The sequence below is a fragment of the Adiantum capillus-veneris genome, chromosome 19 (genome assembly GCF_014529385.1).
Source record: "Adiantum capillus-veneris isolate H3 chromosome 19, ASM1452938v2, whole genome shotgun sequence".
NCBI classification, from domain to species: Eukaryota; Viridiplantae; Streptophyta; class Polypodiopsida; order Polypodiales; family Pteridaceae; genus Adiantum; species Adiantum capillus-veneris.
The window spans coordinates 917,631-935,328 of NC_140949.1; the positions used below are offsets into that span (position 1 = coordinate 917,631).

General features: G+C 44.9%; 1 long non-coding RNA gene and 1 pseudogene across 5 annotated transcripts in view; both read left to right on the top strand.

Moving 5' to 3' along the window:
• LOC147433450 (uncharacterized) overlaps nucleotides 1-17,698 on the top strand; it is a 125,839-nt gene that overhangs the window by 27,523 nt on the left and 80,618 nt on the right. The window lies entirely within an intron of this gene.
• Nucleotides 215-5,008, top strand: LOC147433453 (uncharacterized; annotated as a pseudogene).

The window sequence follows — 17,698 nt, forward strand, 5'->3', positions numbered from 1 at the left end:
GGCTTCTTTAAATGCTGGGTTCGATGTGGAAGTAGCAGTTTTTTGCTTCAATATGGCGGTGAGCCGATTATGCGAAGGATTGGACAGTTGGGGCCAGTGCTTAACGTTGTCCTGGGGTGAAGGTGAAATGGAAGAGCGCTTGAGCCGCGGAAAGGAGGTAAAGGAAGCGTTACGCCAACTGGATCACACCTATGACAGGAATAAAAGGCGTTTCGATTGGGACTGCGAAGAGATGCTTCGAAAAGGAAAATGAATGCGAAAGGAGTTGAAGAGGAAGAGAAAAGGTATGCAAGAGGAGTTGAAGAGACAGGAACAGGAGCGGAAGGCGTTCCATGATGGGATGGCAACGGTATTGGGGCAAATAGACCGCGATGAGGAGATAAGAATGCTTCGTATGCTGGACCGTGAGGTGACACAAAGAATCGATGCTAGCTCCCGCCGAGGAGACTCTTCCCGGAGGGGATTGGATGTATAATGCAATGCACGATCGTGTGAATGGAGAGTGTGATGATGGTATGCTTGTGCCTGAGCTTTGTATGGCTCCAAACGCTCAGCTGAGTGTGAGCGATCGTGAAGGGCAAGTGGTAGCCCCTATTGTATCTGACCTTCCGTGTGTGGACGAAGGAGAAGAATGCATGAGTGAAGAGGAGTGGACAAGGAAATTGGATGCTATGTTTCCCGGCTATGTCGAGGCCCGTTATGAGGAAAAGCTACTGCAGGTTACCGAAGGTGATGCTGGTCATACCCTGTTGGAGGGGGAGTGGTTGGCTTGCGAGCGATACTTAACTGATAGGTACGGTACCCGTGAAGGAATTGAAGAGGAGCACCAGGTGGTCCCTGTTGACTCCTATCCCCCACATGAGAGGGGAGAGTTGGAACACGCAGCATGTAGCGACCTACAGGCTGCTGCATTCGAATTACCCGAGAAAAGGATTGTGGAAATATGTGGCAATAATCCAATCGTATGCGAAGAAGTGAGAGGAGACGCGGTGAATCTGGGATATGGCAGGTTGGTCTTGACGCTTGCGTGCGAAGTGATTACAGAGGATGCGAGTCGGGTGCAAGTGGTCATTGAGATGCGAGACTCAGCCAAGTATATGCTAACAATGATGCACAGTGATTGGGTCACAACATGGGTCAGGGAGATCCGGTTGGGGATGTATCCAAAGTGGCCTTATAGATTGAATGCGAGTGAGGAGCGGGCTGAAGTAAAGCCAGCAGGATCAGCCATCGCAGGACGGCTTTTTGGCTTCAAAGAGCAGGTCCCTGTAAGGACACCCAGGCATGGGGCTGAGGATGGCAGAGCTAGCCAGCTCTCGTATACGTCGCCCTTGTGAGGGGACAGTTGGTGAAAAGCGCGCGAAGCATAACCGTGGGGAACGTGAACCTCATGGACGGGCCTGACGGACCAGAGATAACGCAGCTAGAGGGCTGGGTGCCCCTTTACTCGAGACGCCGTGCGATGAGGCGGGCGATCTCCTCGAGGGCCGAGAGCTTTCAAGCCAAGGCAACCTGCGCTAAGGAGCCGGGCAAGATGCAGAGAGGTAACCAAGGAGGGGCCGAGTGTGTGCCCAAGCAGGACATGATGTGGGGACCTTGGGATAAAGAACCCATAATTTTTTTTTGTGATAAGATGCTGGTACGTGGACAGTATGCTCGCTGGGAGCAGTATCGAATGGGACAGCCGACTTGTTGATATCGAAAGACGGGGGTCTACGACCCCCCAGCCATGCGCCCCGTTGGTAAAGCGGGCCCTGAACGAAGACTCCAGGATGATTGTGAAGACGCGCGACTACCCGAGCCGGGTGGCGACCTGGGTTGCTTGGGATTGTATCTTACGGGTTAGTTAATGTGCCCGACAAAGACCTTCGGGGGGTGAGAATATGCGTATGGGATCCGGGAGAGAAGTACCCATGCAGGGATGTTTCCGCTTGTGGAATGCGCAGAATAGCTGAGTTGACAGCATGCTGGGACATATGGAGCCGAGGCAAAGTTAAATCGGAAGAGCTGGAGCCGTTCTCTGGTTCTGATATGCAGTATGTAGCAAAACAAGGGCTGGCACAAAGGCAGCCTACGGATGGCCGATGGGTCCCACCTCGACAGCCAGGGACTAAAGCGAGTAGCCGGGGATGTATCACAATCGGGATGGGTCGAGCTGAGTCGAAGGACCAGCAAATAAATGAGATGCGTGGTGAGATAGGTAGGTGCAAGAAAAACGATATGTTGAGGCCAGAGAGGTATGGCCGAGGTATGTCCCCTCGACGAGGTGGGCTGGCCACAGAGAGCGAAGGCAACATAAATACGCAGCGCAAGAAGGCGGGCTCCGGTGAGCACCAGCCCGCCTTTCATTCGGGTAGCTGGGCTAGCCGAGTGATTACGCTCAGGTGTTTACACTTTAGCCGGTGCTGGTCCGAGTGGGCTCACGGAACACTGAGCAGTGGACGGTACGCCAGGCATTTTTGGACAGGATTGCTAACAGCACTAAGAGCGTGGGGCTCCCTAGTGAAGAGTGGGGTCACACTGATCATGGTCATGCTGCTCGCATGGTGGGCACTCGATGAGTGTCACGAGGAAAATCGATGCAAGGGAATGAAGTTCAGCAGGGAGAGAATGCGGCGGAGAATTACGCAGGGAACACCAGAAGAGGGGATGAATGCTCAATGGGTGACGCTGCCAGCAGCCATAGATGCACGGTGGATTCCTCCACGTCGCACTAACTGTGAAGGTTCGGGGCGGGACAAGAGGAAGCCCCCTAAGGTCAGGAGATGTTTGGATAGTTTGATGACGACTGATGCTGGGGACGGCTCAAAAACAGGAGATACGGTTGCTCGACGCAAAAAGGGGGCAAATGGTTTCCCTTGGCCGGTTGCTTGGACGACGAATACGTCAGGAAAGGAATTGGGATTCATACATGCGCGTGATGCTGGACGATGTAAGCCAAGTCTTGAGGCTGAAACACATTGCTTTCTGGGTAAGGTATATGTTCTCGATGAGGACATCGAACTTTTTTGGGGGAGGGGAGAGTGTTACGGGTCCCCCTTTTGGAGAGCATTTCGGGACCCTCCACCTCTCCTCGGCTCCTCGAGACTAGCTCAATTTCATGTTCCGAGGCCTCGAGGGCTCCGAGCCGACGAGAGGCCCCCGGTGTGGGAAGACCCGTTAGTGGAGAGAAGCATCGAGTGCTCGACTGGGGCTGATGCGCGAGAACGCCTCTTGGTGGTTTTAAGATGGTTAGGTAATAGGGTCGGATGTGAAGGCAATCTACGGGCGCCTAGGGGATTAAGGCCCAAATGCATGCAAAAGCCAGGGTTATCGAACCTTCGGGTTCAAGGGCCACGACACGGAGAAACAGGTAAGCTCCATCGCCTGGGCCGCGAGAGCGTGCGCCCGGCGGACTTCTATCGTGCCTGCTCAGAGGCGGGCATTGCTAGCACCCTGCGGGGTTGCCTTGGTCGTGAGCTCGCCCGAGAGCGGGAGCCACGAGACCTTTCATCACAGCTCAGAAACAGGTCGCGGGGTAGCCGAGAGCACCCTCAGCAAAGCAGAATCGGTACATCAGGCCTCAGAGCAGCTCCTTCCACAGCTCAGGCATTGAGCGCAGTCAGCAGGCCTCCTACTCAATCGAGGGCTGCTTTCGGAAACCAGGTACAGCGCCTTGAGCAGGGCTGTGCTCAGCGCACGCAGGTACAGCAAGCAGGGCCGACTCCAGAGGGGTTGTGCCCTTATCCCTACAGGTTGCACACGCAGATAGTAAGCAGACCTCCCCCTGTGAGGGTTGCGAGCCGGTCAGGATCAGCGCCCGAGAGCGGGCCTATTGGAGCCGCAGGTCATTCCCATTGTGGGGCTGCGCGCTTGAGTGCTCATTGTTACAGCAGGTTGTATTCGGGAGCAGGCCCGTGGGGCTGCTTAGTGCACGTAGGACAGTTTAGCAGATTTCGGGCGCAAGGCCCCTACATTATTTCTGGATTGTGGTTGGTGCCCGCAGTGGGCTGTGGAATTGAACTTACCCGCAGTGGGTTGTGGATCTTTTGCTCTGCCTGGTCTCCACTGAGCCAGAGCATCGAGGCCCTTCGAGGCATGATTGCTTATCCACCTGGTCTCCGCTGAGCCAGAGTGCCGAGCCGGTTCAGAGGCTTTAGGCCGGTCTCTCGACAGAGACTCGAGCCCCTTTTTGTTATATGATATACGGGTGAGCTTAAGGCTCCGAACCTGATTGTAGCTCCTTTTTGGATTGAGCCTAGTTGGCTCCTCTAGTGACGCCGGCCACTATAGACCCAGCCACGGTTTGCTCTCGGGCTCGAGAAGCCCTCGTGTATTGATCTTTGCTGGAGTACTGTGGGTTCCCCGTTGTGCCAGACAAGGGGCCCTAACACCAGGTGGATACTAAAACTAACCTTACAAAGATAGTGGATTATGAAGATTCATTACCGGAATCTTGGTCAGATCTTCCTTCGCCATTGCCAGAGATGACTTTCCCTGAACTGTCTACATCTACTAAGGACGCCATGACTAGCCAAGAGCTACCCAAGATAGTATTATATCAGGAGGAAAGGGTGGGCTCCAGCCACCAACATGAACAAGAGCAGGAATATCCACGGCTAGGGGCAGGAATGCTAAATGCCTCATTTTTAACTCACCACAAGGAGACTTATTTCATCCCTTTGAGCTGGTGCCTAGAACTTCAGTGGTGACTACACTTGGGACAGATCTTGTTGATGTCAACCACTCTTTAGCTCGTCCAACAACATCTTTCCCTCAAGGTAAACATACACCACTCCTATTGTGGTCATTGAGCCCGTTAAATCAAAAGATTGGGAAATAGAAGTGCTAAAGGTAATGCGAAAGGCCAGGGAAGCACGAAAAACTACAGTCACCTACAACAGAGACATCAAAGGGGACAGAGAGAGGGGTCGAAGGATTAGCTTGTCTCCTTTGTGTGGAGTCTGGCACTATTTTAGTCTTTTGCTTTGGGGAATACTAGGGTGACGCCTTGTATTTTGAGTTCCACCTCTTGTGGTTAGGGTCATACTTTCTTTGGTTCAACATAAATGTGGCTTGTGTGGTTCTAGCTATGCTATGATAGATTTGGCATCCGACACGATGATCGGATGAGCTAACACTGAGTTATCTAGTGCTGTTGAGCATTGTGTGAGATTCATAGGTTATGGTTAGTCGAGACAAGTTGTGGATGAGTGATTTGTAAATCATTAGAGTGTGTGTGAGTAGGTCGGTCTCAATTTGACAAGCTAACGGGATTGCCTCCGTACACCTATGGGTTTGTCGTGTCCTTGGATGACAAGTATGTTTTCAGGGTTGTGCTTGCGAGTATGAGTAGGAGTGAGTAGCTCCCCTAAAACAAATAGGTAATTGGTATTTGGTTATGCAAAACCCAGGGCCTTGTGAGTCACTTACTTCATGTAAAAGGCCTTTAAAGTCAACTTAAAGAAGTAAGATTGCATCATGTTCTTAGAGCTAGTGCACCATTATAAGTAGTTTTGGTTGGAGCAATTGTGCTTAAGCCTCCTCTATTCGCCTTGTGAGTCACTTACTTCATGTAAAAGGCCTTTAAAGTCAACTTAAAGAAGTAAGATTGCATCATGTTCTTAGAGCTAGTGCACCATTATAAGTAGTTTTGGTTGGAGCAATTGTGCTTAAGCCTCCTCTATTCTAGGGAAGTGATTGTATGACCAACATTATTTAGTTCTTACAGATAGGGGAGTGCCCACATGGTCTGTCCAAGGGAGAAAAGAAATGTTTGTAAGGAAGGCATCAAGATATTGGCTCATCAATGATGATCTTTATTGCAAGGGTAGGGATCAGATTACTAGGAAGGTGCCTCTCTCTCTAGATATTTGGAAAATTATAGCAAGTTTTCATGAAGGTGTCTATGGAGGATATTTTGCATTAGATATCACTAGCATGAAGATTTTACAAGCCGGGTTTGTGTGGCCTAGCTTACGGAGGGATATGCATCATTGGTGCAAAACATACAAGGAGTGCCAAAGTTCCGGGGCTCAAAATCTTACCTATGAGCCACAGACTCCAATCCTTTCATACAGTCTATTTGAGAAATGGGAATAGATGCTATTGACCCTCTCCCTTCTACTCAATCTAGCAAACTCTACATTATCATGGGAGTTGACTACATGATTTGATGGGCTGAAGCAGTAGCAACCACTCACATCACTGCATGGCTAAGTTCACTTTTGATCATATTTGTTAGGTTTGGAACTCCACTGGAGATCATCTCCGATAAGGGACAAAGATTCTGAGACGACCTTTTTGGCGAGCTTATGGACAAGCTAGGGATCTCAAGGAGACACTCCATGCCTTATTATCCTCAATGCAATGGCCTAGTGGAGATTGTAAATGGCATGATTTGCAAGATCATCACAAAGCATGTGAACAATTGGCCTAGTGGCTGGGATAAGCATTTATTTTCAACACTTTGGATCTATAGAACTTCTTTCAAGACCTCACTAGATTTCACCCCTTTCTATCTTGTTTATATCAAAGATCAACTTTTCCCTATAGAAGTATAGTTAATTAGCCTCAAAGTGCTAGCCACAGAAGCAAAACTTGCTATAGCTCACCTAAAGAACTACATCTTGGATTTGGAGCACCTACAACTTGATAGAGAAGTAGCAATCTACCACTATGCTATCGTGTTGTGGAATGTCCATATTGTGAAATGAAGTCAATAAATTCCTTCCATATGCTTTTGGATGTATGAGAATGGATGCCACCATATACACATTGTACATATGCTTGTTAACGGCTGCCTTATGTGAACATACTTACTAGTGAATTGGATCCTTGGATACGGTGTTCTCAGGGAGGTCACCTAATAAAAATGTAACCTATCACGTGAGTTCAACAGAAGGGTATTTAAAGTTCTTGAAACTTACAGAAATATAGATACAGAAGGGCATTATTTTTTCAAATTTGAAAAAAACTTACAGATTTTAAAAGAAAAGGCCAGGGTATATTATATTCCTAAAAAAAACTCACAGATAAGGGGTTTTACAAACATGTCTTGAACGCACGTGATATGGTAGTTTTACACATAGTGAACCCCTCGAGACGGTGTTGTTAGTATTGGGTGACTCTAGAATATGCATATAGTTGTTTTGGAATGTTTCTAAGTGATTTTCATATGGCAGGATACTCATCTTGCCTACAAAGGTTGATGTGGATAGTCACTGTCCAAAAATAGTAACTAGTATGTGCAGAAGTCACAGATGTGGAGATGCTCACAAATGATCATAAAAAGTAAAAAACTAATGTTCTATACTAAATTTGAGCTTGAGGGAAGCATTCCACAAATTTAAATATCTTTCTCAGGCCGTTTGGCTTTTTAATGCTAAAAATGGATATTTTTGGGCAATAAATGAAGCTGACGTACTTAAATATTATGAAAAGTGACCCAAAATAAAAATCTGGTCCACATAGTTTTTTTTTTATAATGAAAGAAGAAATTTCAAAAAAATTGGTATTTATCTGACTCCGTTGGCATTTTTTGCACCAAAAGTTGCATTTTTTGGATAAAAAATGACCTGAAAATGGTCAAATCGGGGCCAAAATGGTGTGAAATGACTAAAATTTGACACATCAGTAAGAAGTTCCATGGGAGGTGTAAAAATGGCAAAAATTCTAGAAAAACTCCCCTTTTCTCACATGGACTTCATGCGTTCTCTAGGAGTGTGTAGTGCAGTCCCGCCTCTCTTGTTGCTACTTGTATCTAGGGTTGTAGGGTGTGAATTAGGGTTTCCTTCCTTCAATTTCATGTGTGGGGTTGATTATGGAGGGCCTTAAATCTCTTCAAAATCAGAATATGGGTGTTTTGAAGAAGGAAGCTCGAGTTCTCCAATCAACGAATTGAAATTAGAGGCGAGGCCGCAAGTTTTATTCAAAGAGGTTAGAGTTTCCATTGTCTTTTGTACTTCATGTGAGTTGAGCTATGATGGCTGAGCATAAAGTGGTTTTCAGATTACTTTCTTTTCAAATTGATTATGACTTTGTGATTCTTTTATCACGAACTCACCCTACAAGTCAACATCTACTACAGGAAAATCTAGGAGAGGGTTTGTGATTTCCCTATCACGAACGCTCTTAGTTTTTGAGAGCATACAAAGTGATTTAGGAAGAGGGTTTGTGATCTCTTGGTCACAAACACTCAAGAATCGGGGTAGTATCTTCTTGGTGGGTGTTTGTGATTTGTTAGAATTAGGGTTGCAGAGAAACACACACAGCTTGGAGAAGACGAAGGAAGCTCAAGGCACACAATAGAGAGTGTGTTACTTAGTGTGCAATGGAAAGATAGATAGCCCTAGAGTGATGGGCGTATATACAATGCACAGGGAAAAAAACCTCCTAAAGAGGGAAAAAATGCCCCGGCGGTCCTAGTGTGTTCACACACATCACTACCACATGTATATGGTAACAAATCCCCCCTGGAGTGATGCGTTGAACGAGAGCTGGCACATGAGTAAAGGGAAGTGCCATGCCCTAAGGACATGATCAGTCCACAAAGGGGAGTAAGCCCAAAGGTTTGCGGAAAGCTTCAAGCTTCTCATGAGACAATGCCTTTGTGAAAAGATCTGCAAGGTTGTCCTGTGTTGGCACATAAGCCAAGCTGATCTCTCCTGCTGAGAGCCTCTCCCTGACATAGTGGTAATGCACCTCAATGTGTTTTGTGCAAGCATGAAAAACGGGGTTCCTCGCAACTGCCAATGCGCTCTGACTGTCAGTGTAGATAGTGTTTGTAGTATCTTGTCCAACACCCAAATCAACCATAAGGTGTCTGAGCCATACACACTCAACCGTAGCTGTGAAGACTGCCCTGTACTCAGCCTCACAACTCGAAGTGGCCACAGTAGGTTGCTTCTTGCTCAACCATGATATACATGAACTGCCAAGCATGAAATAAAAACCACTTGTGGACACTCGCGTGTGAAAACAACCAGCCCAATCTGAGTCCGAAAAAGCATGTAAAATCCTCTTGACAGCCTGCCAATGCTTAGACCCTGGGCTATGCATAAATCTGATGATCTGTGAGACTGCAAACTAAATATTTGGCCTCATGTTGCATACATAAATGAGGCAGCCAACAGCAATTTGGTAAAGAGTGACATCAGCAGGATCGCCAGCATCATGTAGACTAAACTTCAAACTTGTTTCCATGGGAGTGGCAATAGGTTTGCAATCCTCAGCTCCAAACTTACATAGCAATGTCTCTATGTAACTTTTCTGACACAAGGCAATACCACCATCACACTGCTTAAATTGTATACCCAAGTAATGATGCAACAGTCCCAAATCTTTCATCTTGAAAGTAGCATTCAAATCAGCCTTAAATTCAGCAATATGTCTCTCATTTGGTCTAGTAGATCAGCAAATCATCGACATAAAGAACCACAATGAGAAATACATCATCCTCACGCTTTACATACAATGTGCTTTCTGTTGGACTGTTACGAAAGCCTCGTTTAACCAAATGAGTGTCAGCTTTCTCTGTGCGCTCCTTGCCGCACTGTCGAAGCAAGGGACTTGCCGATACACCGTGTACGAGCCGCAGACGGCTCCAAGCACACAACTAGTTTTAACTAGTAAGCTCAAAGAGGGCAATGGTGTGTCACTCACCGCCTTATGCTCCTACCGTAGAGGATTCCTCGCCGCGAAGAAGAGGGAGACGCCGCTACGCCGCGCTCAACCGCCTCGTCGCCGTCGTGCCGCCGCAACGCTCGATCGCACACACACTCTCACACTCTCTCTCTCTCTCACACGCACACACACAAGGAGATGGTGAAGGAGAAGGTGGAGATGGAGCAAGAGCAACTTCTATTGCATAATGAGAGAATGACTCAATTTTAGGTTTAATTGGCTTTTATGTGAGCTCACCCCATTCACACTTGGGCGCCCATGCTTAACCAACTAACCCTAGCATGTTCGTGTTAGAGTGCGCCTCTCATCGGCGATCACTCTACCTTTCCCTATTGGACCGACAAGCCCGGTGCCTGACTCTACTTAAATAAATAATACGGTTACAGTGTCCATCGTAGGCGATAGGGTGTCCGTGAGCCACGAGGGTTAACATTGCCCCCCTTCCTGATGTAGATTCCGTCCTCGGAAGCTATTGAGTTGAAGCTTGGTATGTCCATGTTGTAGAGCATCTAGATTTGAATCTGCAAGGCAAAGTCACTGTTTTAGCAAGCGAAATTATATTGCCATAAATCATGAGGGGAATGTAAAGTACATGTGGAAATGAGTAAATGCAAGATTTATGAAATGTTAAACTGCCATTAAGGACAAATAAATTGCACTTTAAGTAAATTAATTAATCAAGAGTTTTGAGCTTATGGGTGAGTCTATCAATTAGTTAGCTATGACTAAGGTTAAAACAACTACTCTAGTACTAGCTAAGCTAAGAAGATTATCTAAATGCAAGATTCTCTAATTATGCTTTTCAGCTTTGATTAGCCAACTTGCTCTCACAACTGCAAACAAAAGCTTGAAATGTTAACTGTAAGCTCAATGGAAGTCTTTTAATTATTTATTTTTTTTAATACTTTTTTACTTTGGGTCACAATCATGTGACGTGTGTGCTTATTTTGTATGTCCGGGGTTTTTTGCTTCTCAAGGAAAAGCGCCTACACTGGGAACCTCTAGGGCTCTAGTACCATAGACAATACATGTGAGTGAAGTACCAATTCAAGCCAGGATTTCTCTTCCAGCGTAAGATTTTTCATTTGTGGCACTTATGTTTTTTTTTTTTTTTGTGGTATTCGCACTAGTGTTTTTTGTTGTTTGAGTGAGCAAGCCTTTCTCTACCTAAAACATTCCTAAGGTCTCAAATACTCGGATAATTTTATTAGCTAGGCCTAGTGGTCAAGTAAATGAGTTAACCTAAAGTCACGGTCTCCTAATCTCCAGGCTCATCCATAAGATTAAACTGGAGTTCAATCAACTTAAGCAAAGACAAATTTATACATCTATAATGGCAGATAATAATCATAACTATTGCACTCAAACGAAGAATGAAAAATCATTATTAGCAATTACACATATCCACCAACATGAATCATGGAAAGTAGTACACCTGGAGGTATGGAGTGGCTCATTTCGTTGAAGCAGATGTCCTCAGCCATGTGGATGGAGATCCATATAAATCCTACCTAACACATCCAAAAACAGGCACTATACTTCTAGGAGGCATGTCAGTGTGAAAAATTAAAACCCCTAAAAAACAAACTCAAAACACAATCTAGATCCCTAACCTACCTATCTGTCACCCCTTTTAGAATCAAGGAAAGAGGATATTATATAAACCGGGCGGCCACCCTAAGGCTAGGCCTCTATCCTCATCATCTAGATAAATAAAATCGTTGTCCGTGAGGCCATAGTCTTCCTCGGTCTCTATTAGTTCCTCTTCATCATCCTCTTGTGCAAGCATGCTAATCAAGAACCTCGCGATGCGTGGATACTCATCTTGTGCAAAAGAATAAGCATGTGCCATTGGAGACACATTCGCTACTGGGTAGGGGTCACTAGTTAGCCATAGACGTATCAGCCATTCTAACTCCTCAAAATTTCTCTCACATGCAAGGCTCTCTATCAAATCTCATTCGCAAGAAAGTATAGGGTAGCATACGTAGAACACTTGAGGAAAAGACAAAGGGTACCTTTCATCAAAAATAGAAGTGCATGCCTCTGGTGAAGTAGCCATTTCTGACAAGACAGATAGATTTGGTTAGGCCTTTAAAACATAAGAGTTGTTTTTGTGTGTTGCTTGAATTGACACGGTGAATTTGGACTTATATGTAAGATCTGATAGGGTGCTCTCTCGTTGCTAGTCGCTCTTGATCTTTACTATTTTTGTTTTTCAGAGTATAAGGCTATATATATACATTCCCTAAGATTGGAATTGAGAGGTCAGGGAGGAAGGTTGAGAGGGGAGCGAGTGAATGATTGATGTTAGCAAACACTCCCCCCTTTCTTGGGTAGATCATACCTTTTGGAAGGAGGTCGTCACCTTTTGAAACCAATTGTTCCAAGTTGTTATGGGTGAAGGTTTTAACCAATAGTTTTCGACCGCCCTATGCGTTTCATCTAGTTGCAAGCGTGGTAAGGTACTCTCCCATGATTTTATTGGCAACGTTGTTGTAGGTGGTGAACTTACCCCGGGAGGTGCAAACTCTTTCGTGCTTGTATGGATATGTACAGTGGTAGGTGGAGGTTGTGTCGAAGCTTCTATTTGCGTATAGGAACTACATGAAGAGCAAGAAGCTTCATTTGATTTCCCTGTTCCTGAGCTAGGTGGAACAAATCGTTCTTTCTTTGGTACCCAAACTAGCTCTAGATCGGGTGTGTAACATTCCATGATTTTTTCTTTTCCGCGATTTTCAATTTGTTTTGGAGCCACAGGATTGGGTTTACATGGGCCAGGTGACAGGTAAGAGTACACTTTACGTTTGGGCACCCAGATTTGATCATTTCCTTCATAGTATCCTTGGGCTTCCAATAGTCGTTTAGGAATCCAACGCATCGTTTCTTTACATTTCTTGGAGTGAGTGGGACGGTTCTTACTAGGTTTCCGTTTTTTTGCATCAACCATGCTCACTACAGAGGCTTCAGGGACCCACTTGTATGTTTTCTCTGTTATATTAGGATGGTTCTTGTGTGTCTGAAGCTTTCTTTCAACTACATCAGTTGAAGCTCTAGAGAGTTGGGCTATGGGGACGTATGGTTCAACCTCCTGGACATGCAATGTCTTGGGTTTTATTTCCTTAGGCAATATCTCAGGGACTATGGCTTGAGTGGTAGGGCTAAGAGTTGGTTTTTGCGTTGTAACACCCCCAGTCCCCCAATCAATAGTGCATTTGGTGGCTATCATCCACGTGCGGCCTAGGTTTATATTACCCTCCATAGTTCCAGTAGGCATGACCAAAAAGTCTTGAGCTACAATTCCATTGTCATAACTGACAGAAGTGTGCCAGATTCCAAAAACCGTAGTTTTTTTCTTGTTGACACCCTTGACTTGGATAATACTCTCAGATAGAGGTGGCTTCCCTAACTGACACCACACCCCATAGTATAGCAGATTATATATAGCACCCGTGTCCAATAAGGCGTTATATAGCACTTTTCCATAGGCACTATTTAACTCAATAGGGTATCGTAGAGGTGTGTCAGAGTCCAACCCCTCCTCTTCGATTTCCACGTGGAATGCATTTGTGACTCCAAGGTTAGCCTCTCGTTTTTGTCTTATACGTTGTTGTCGCTCCTTAGCCTCAGCTTGAGCTTGTATCTTGTTTAACTCGGTTTGTGCTTTGGCGGCCTTCTTTTGATGAATGGCCCGTAGTTCTTCTTGGCTTAAAGGATCATAATATCTTTTGAATTTACTCCCATTGAGGAATCCAATGGTTTCAACTCCATCAAGAGTTTCCACACGAAGGGTACCTTGTGGGGTAATTTCACATACTACTCTATATGGTCCTTTACCAGCATATTTCAACTTTTTATTCTCTTTACGTACTCCATCCATAAGGACTTTATCACCAACTTTGATGTCCTTGTCCTTCACATGGCGATCAAACCACTTCTTTCTCCTATCCTTTTCCACAAGAGCATTTTGCACAGCCAACTGTCTCTCTTCGTCTAGTTTTTCTAAGATAAACAAACGCTCGGTTAAGGGGTTACCATTCCATCCTTCTTGCGAAGCTACCCTAAGACTAGGAATGAAAAACTCCCAAGGCATAACCGCTTCTTGGCCGTATACCATTTTGAATGGCGTACAATTAATAGCCACTTTATAAGCAGTACGATAAGCCCATAGAGCAGATGTCAACTTCAAATCCCAATCAGTGCGATGAGCTTCTACCGTCTTGGTTAAAATAGAGATTAGAGTCTTGTTGGTGCTCTCGGCTTGTCCATTAGCTTGCGGGTAATAAGGTGTAGACTTATGGTGGGATATCATAAAGGTCGTGGTAAGCTCTCTTATTACCTCATTTATAAAATGGGTACCATTATCACTAACAATTTCAAAAGGGCAACCAAATCTTGTGATAATGTTCTCAAAAAGAAACTTAGCTGTTGTCCTCGCGTCAGCTTTTTGTGAAGCCTTAGCTTCAGCCCACTTTGTTACATAGTCCGTAGCAACTAGAATATATCGAGATTGAGTGTTGCGAGCTGCGAGATAATTGGACCTACAAAGTCTAAGCCCCATTTTTCAAATGGTTGGATTACTTTAATAGGATGTAAGGGCATTCTGTCTTTGCGCTGTGTGGTCTTGTAACGTTGGCACTCATCACACCCTTTTGTAAAAAGTGATGCATCCTTAAATAAAGTTGGCCACCAATAGCCTGATTGTAGCACCTTTCTAGCAGTCAGGTCTCCTGAAAAATGACCTCCTGCTATGCCCATATGTGCTTCTTGCAAGATATACAAATATTCATCCTCGCGGGCACAACGCCTAAGAATATCATCCTTGCCTAATCTATACAGAGTTCCGGCAATCAAACAATAGGGTTCACATTCTTTTACTAGCCTTCGAGCGATATCCTTACGAAGTTCCTTGGGTGGAAAACCATTAACTAAAAAGTTAACAATGTTCTCACTCCATTCAGGCATAGTCTCAACTATGAATAGGGAAGTATCGGGTAATTCATCATCAACTCCTGTAGGGGCTTCACCATTGGGTATGCGAGACAAATGATCAGCCATGACGTGCCTTTTACCGGGTCTCACTACAATCGTGAAATCAAACTCCAGAAGAATTAACAACCATCGTGTGATTCTTCCTGTGGAGCATGGCTTGTTTACCAGATACAGCAACGCTTGATGATCCACATAAAATACAAACTTGTTTGCTAGAAGGTAGTAGCGAAATTTCTTTACTGCATAAACCATTGCCAAACCTTCTCGCTCTGTAGTGGTGTAGTTCCTTTCAGCATCGTTCAATTGACGGCTTGCAAAGCTAATGGGATAGTCCAATTTATGTTCTCCTGGTTGAGTGAGAACACACCCAATAGCAAAGTTTGATGCATCAATATGCACATGGAAAATGACATCCCAGTTAGGTGTCCTTAAAATCGGAGCACTTGCTAGTGTTTTCTTCAATTGTTCATAGGCCTGGTCACACTCTTCAGTCCATTTAAATTCAATGCGAAGCTTGTACAAAGGACGTGCTATCTCAGCGAAAAATAAAATAAACCGTCGATAGTAACCCACGTGTCCCATGAACCTTTGAACTCCCTTGTAATTGGTTGGTGGTGGTAACTCTAGAATCACTTTAATTTTTCTCTCATCGGTTGAGATACCATTCTTGGATACTATATGCCCTAAAATAACTCCATGCTTGACCCAAAATTGGCATTTGAATGGGTTCAATGAGATACGATATAACCTACACTTTTCAAACACCTTCCGCAAACATGATAGATGTTCTTTCCAAGAAGAGTAAACACAAAGGTCGTCTAAGAAAGCTTCACAAAACTCTCTCAAATATTCTTTAAAAGCAGTGTTTATTAATCGTTGGAATGTAGCAGGGGCATTTGTTAAGCCAAAAGCCATCACACGAAATGCAAACACGCCAAATTCTGTGATGAAGGCAGTTTTAGCTTGGTCCTCTAGCGCTATCGTGATTTGGTTGTAGCCTGAGTACCCATCTAGAAAGCTATAAGCTTCCTTGCCTGCAACTCTTTCGAGTACATGTTCGGAATATGGTAGGGGGTAATGGTCTCTTCTAGTAGCTGCATTAACTTTTTTGAGGTCCACGCACACCCTGAGTTTCCCATTCTTTTTTGGCACGATAACTATTGGAGACACCCATTCAGAGTGTTCAATAGGATATATGAACCCACATTTGATAAGCTTTTCTAGTTCTTCTTGAATGATCTTTGCGTACTTAGGATTCATCGGGTAGGGTCTTTGTTGTACGGGCTTCGCAGTGCTAATCATAGGGATTGTATGTTGGACCACAGAAGGTGGAATACCTTTCATATCATGGTATGTCCAAGCGAATACGTCCTTGAATTCCTTGAGAAGCTCTTTGAGGACCACCTCTTCAACTTCTGTGAGGTCTTGGGCAATAAAAACAGGTTTTGATTCTTCACCGGGGTCGGCTAATTCTATTTCTTTAACTATTGCCGGACCATCATAGATTCCATTATTCCCATCGATAGGTATTCTTTGGGCTTTTGTGTACACAACCTTTGCTTCCCCTGTGGTGTAAGATTTGAAATGTTCTGGTGCAGGATGCAAGTCTGTGGATTCTGGTTGTGCTTTGGTTTGTGCTTCTATTTCTGCTTTCTTGTGTTGTCGAGCTAACTCTTGGTTTTGACGCCTCCTTGCAGTGCGGCTCAACTTTGGCTTGTCTATGATCTCTAATTGGGCTATGTCATGGGGTCGTGGTCTACACCACAACATTTTGGAGATATTCACCCCAATTGTCTACCAATTTTCGATGAGCATCACATGCTCCTATATAACTGAGCCATTCTGCTGAGGATCTCTTCTTTTTTATCCTAGCACATACATTGGCTCGATATCGACGCCTCTTAAGGTTTTTCTTTTTCTTATTTGAGACCTGCTTTTGATTTGCATTTAGATCTGGCTCACTAAAGGAGTCCTCGTTGGTGTCCTCTTCACTCTCAGGGGAGCTATCATCGGTTGATGTGCTCGGTCCTTCCGAATGTTTTGACTCTGAACTTGCTCCACTCTCTAATTCATGAGATTCAGAATCCGTTTCACTCTGTCCAAGTCGTGTTGGTCAAAGTCTTCTATTGAGCTATCGGTGTCACTGTCAGATTGGTCCACAATTGCCTTGCCCTTAGAAGATGCATGTATGGCACTTATCATGTTCAGAGGTGCAATTTGTGGTACCTCTTCCCCCTCTGGTGTGACCCAAGTGGTTCCTCTATTTCCCCAGGTATCTATGGTTGCAGCTAGGTGTACCCAGTCTACGTTGTCTGATTCCGTCATACCCGGGAACACATCCATGTAAGGAGAATCTTGGCCAATGTCTGTATCCTTCTTACAAGTATAACAATATTGTAGTGGGGCCGAGTGAACTGTGGTGTCAGAGCAATGATCAATAATGGTTTTACTCCCTAAGGGGTGTACCTTACCAGTCACCAAATCCACTCTAAGGACAGAGTCTTGGAATTGCAAATAGACATGATTTTTAGACCAATCGTGAACCATTTGTGCTTCCCTCATGAATGGTCGTCCTAAAATCATTTCATATGACATAAGGTGTTTAGAGAAATCCATTACAATGAACTTATGTCGTACCTTGTGTCCTAGAACTTTGATCTTAAGATCCTTGAGCATCCCCATAGGTTTGGCTATGGTACCATTTGCCATCTTTACCACAATGTTAGTAACACTGAGGCGGGGTTTTCCCATGGATTCCCAACAATCTTTTGTAACGATGCTAACTCCCGCACCACCATCAAGAATTCCCTTTATAGTTAATCCCTTGGTAGTGATGGGTAGGGTCGCATTAGACTCGTCGCCTTCAAAATACTGCCCTAATTCGTCAATGGGTACCTCGATCACAGACTCGTGTCCATCTAAGTCAAGTGATTGCACATGATTTTCCTCATCAATCATAATCGAGTCAGGCCTATTTGGTTGCGTAAACTGCGGTAATCCCGTTCGTAGCTCTCCGTTAAGGAATGCTCGAAGTGCAAGGAAT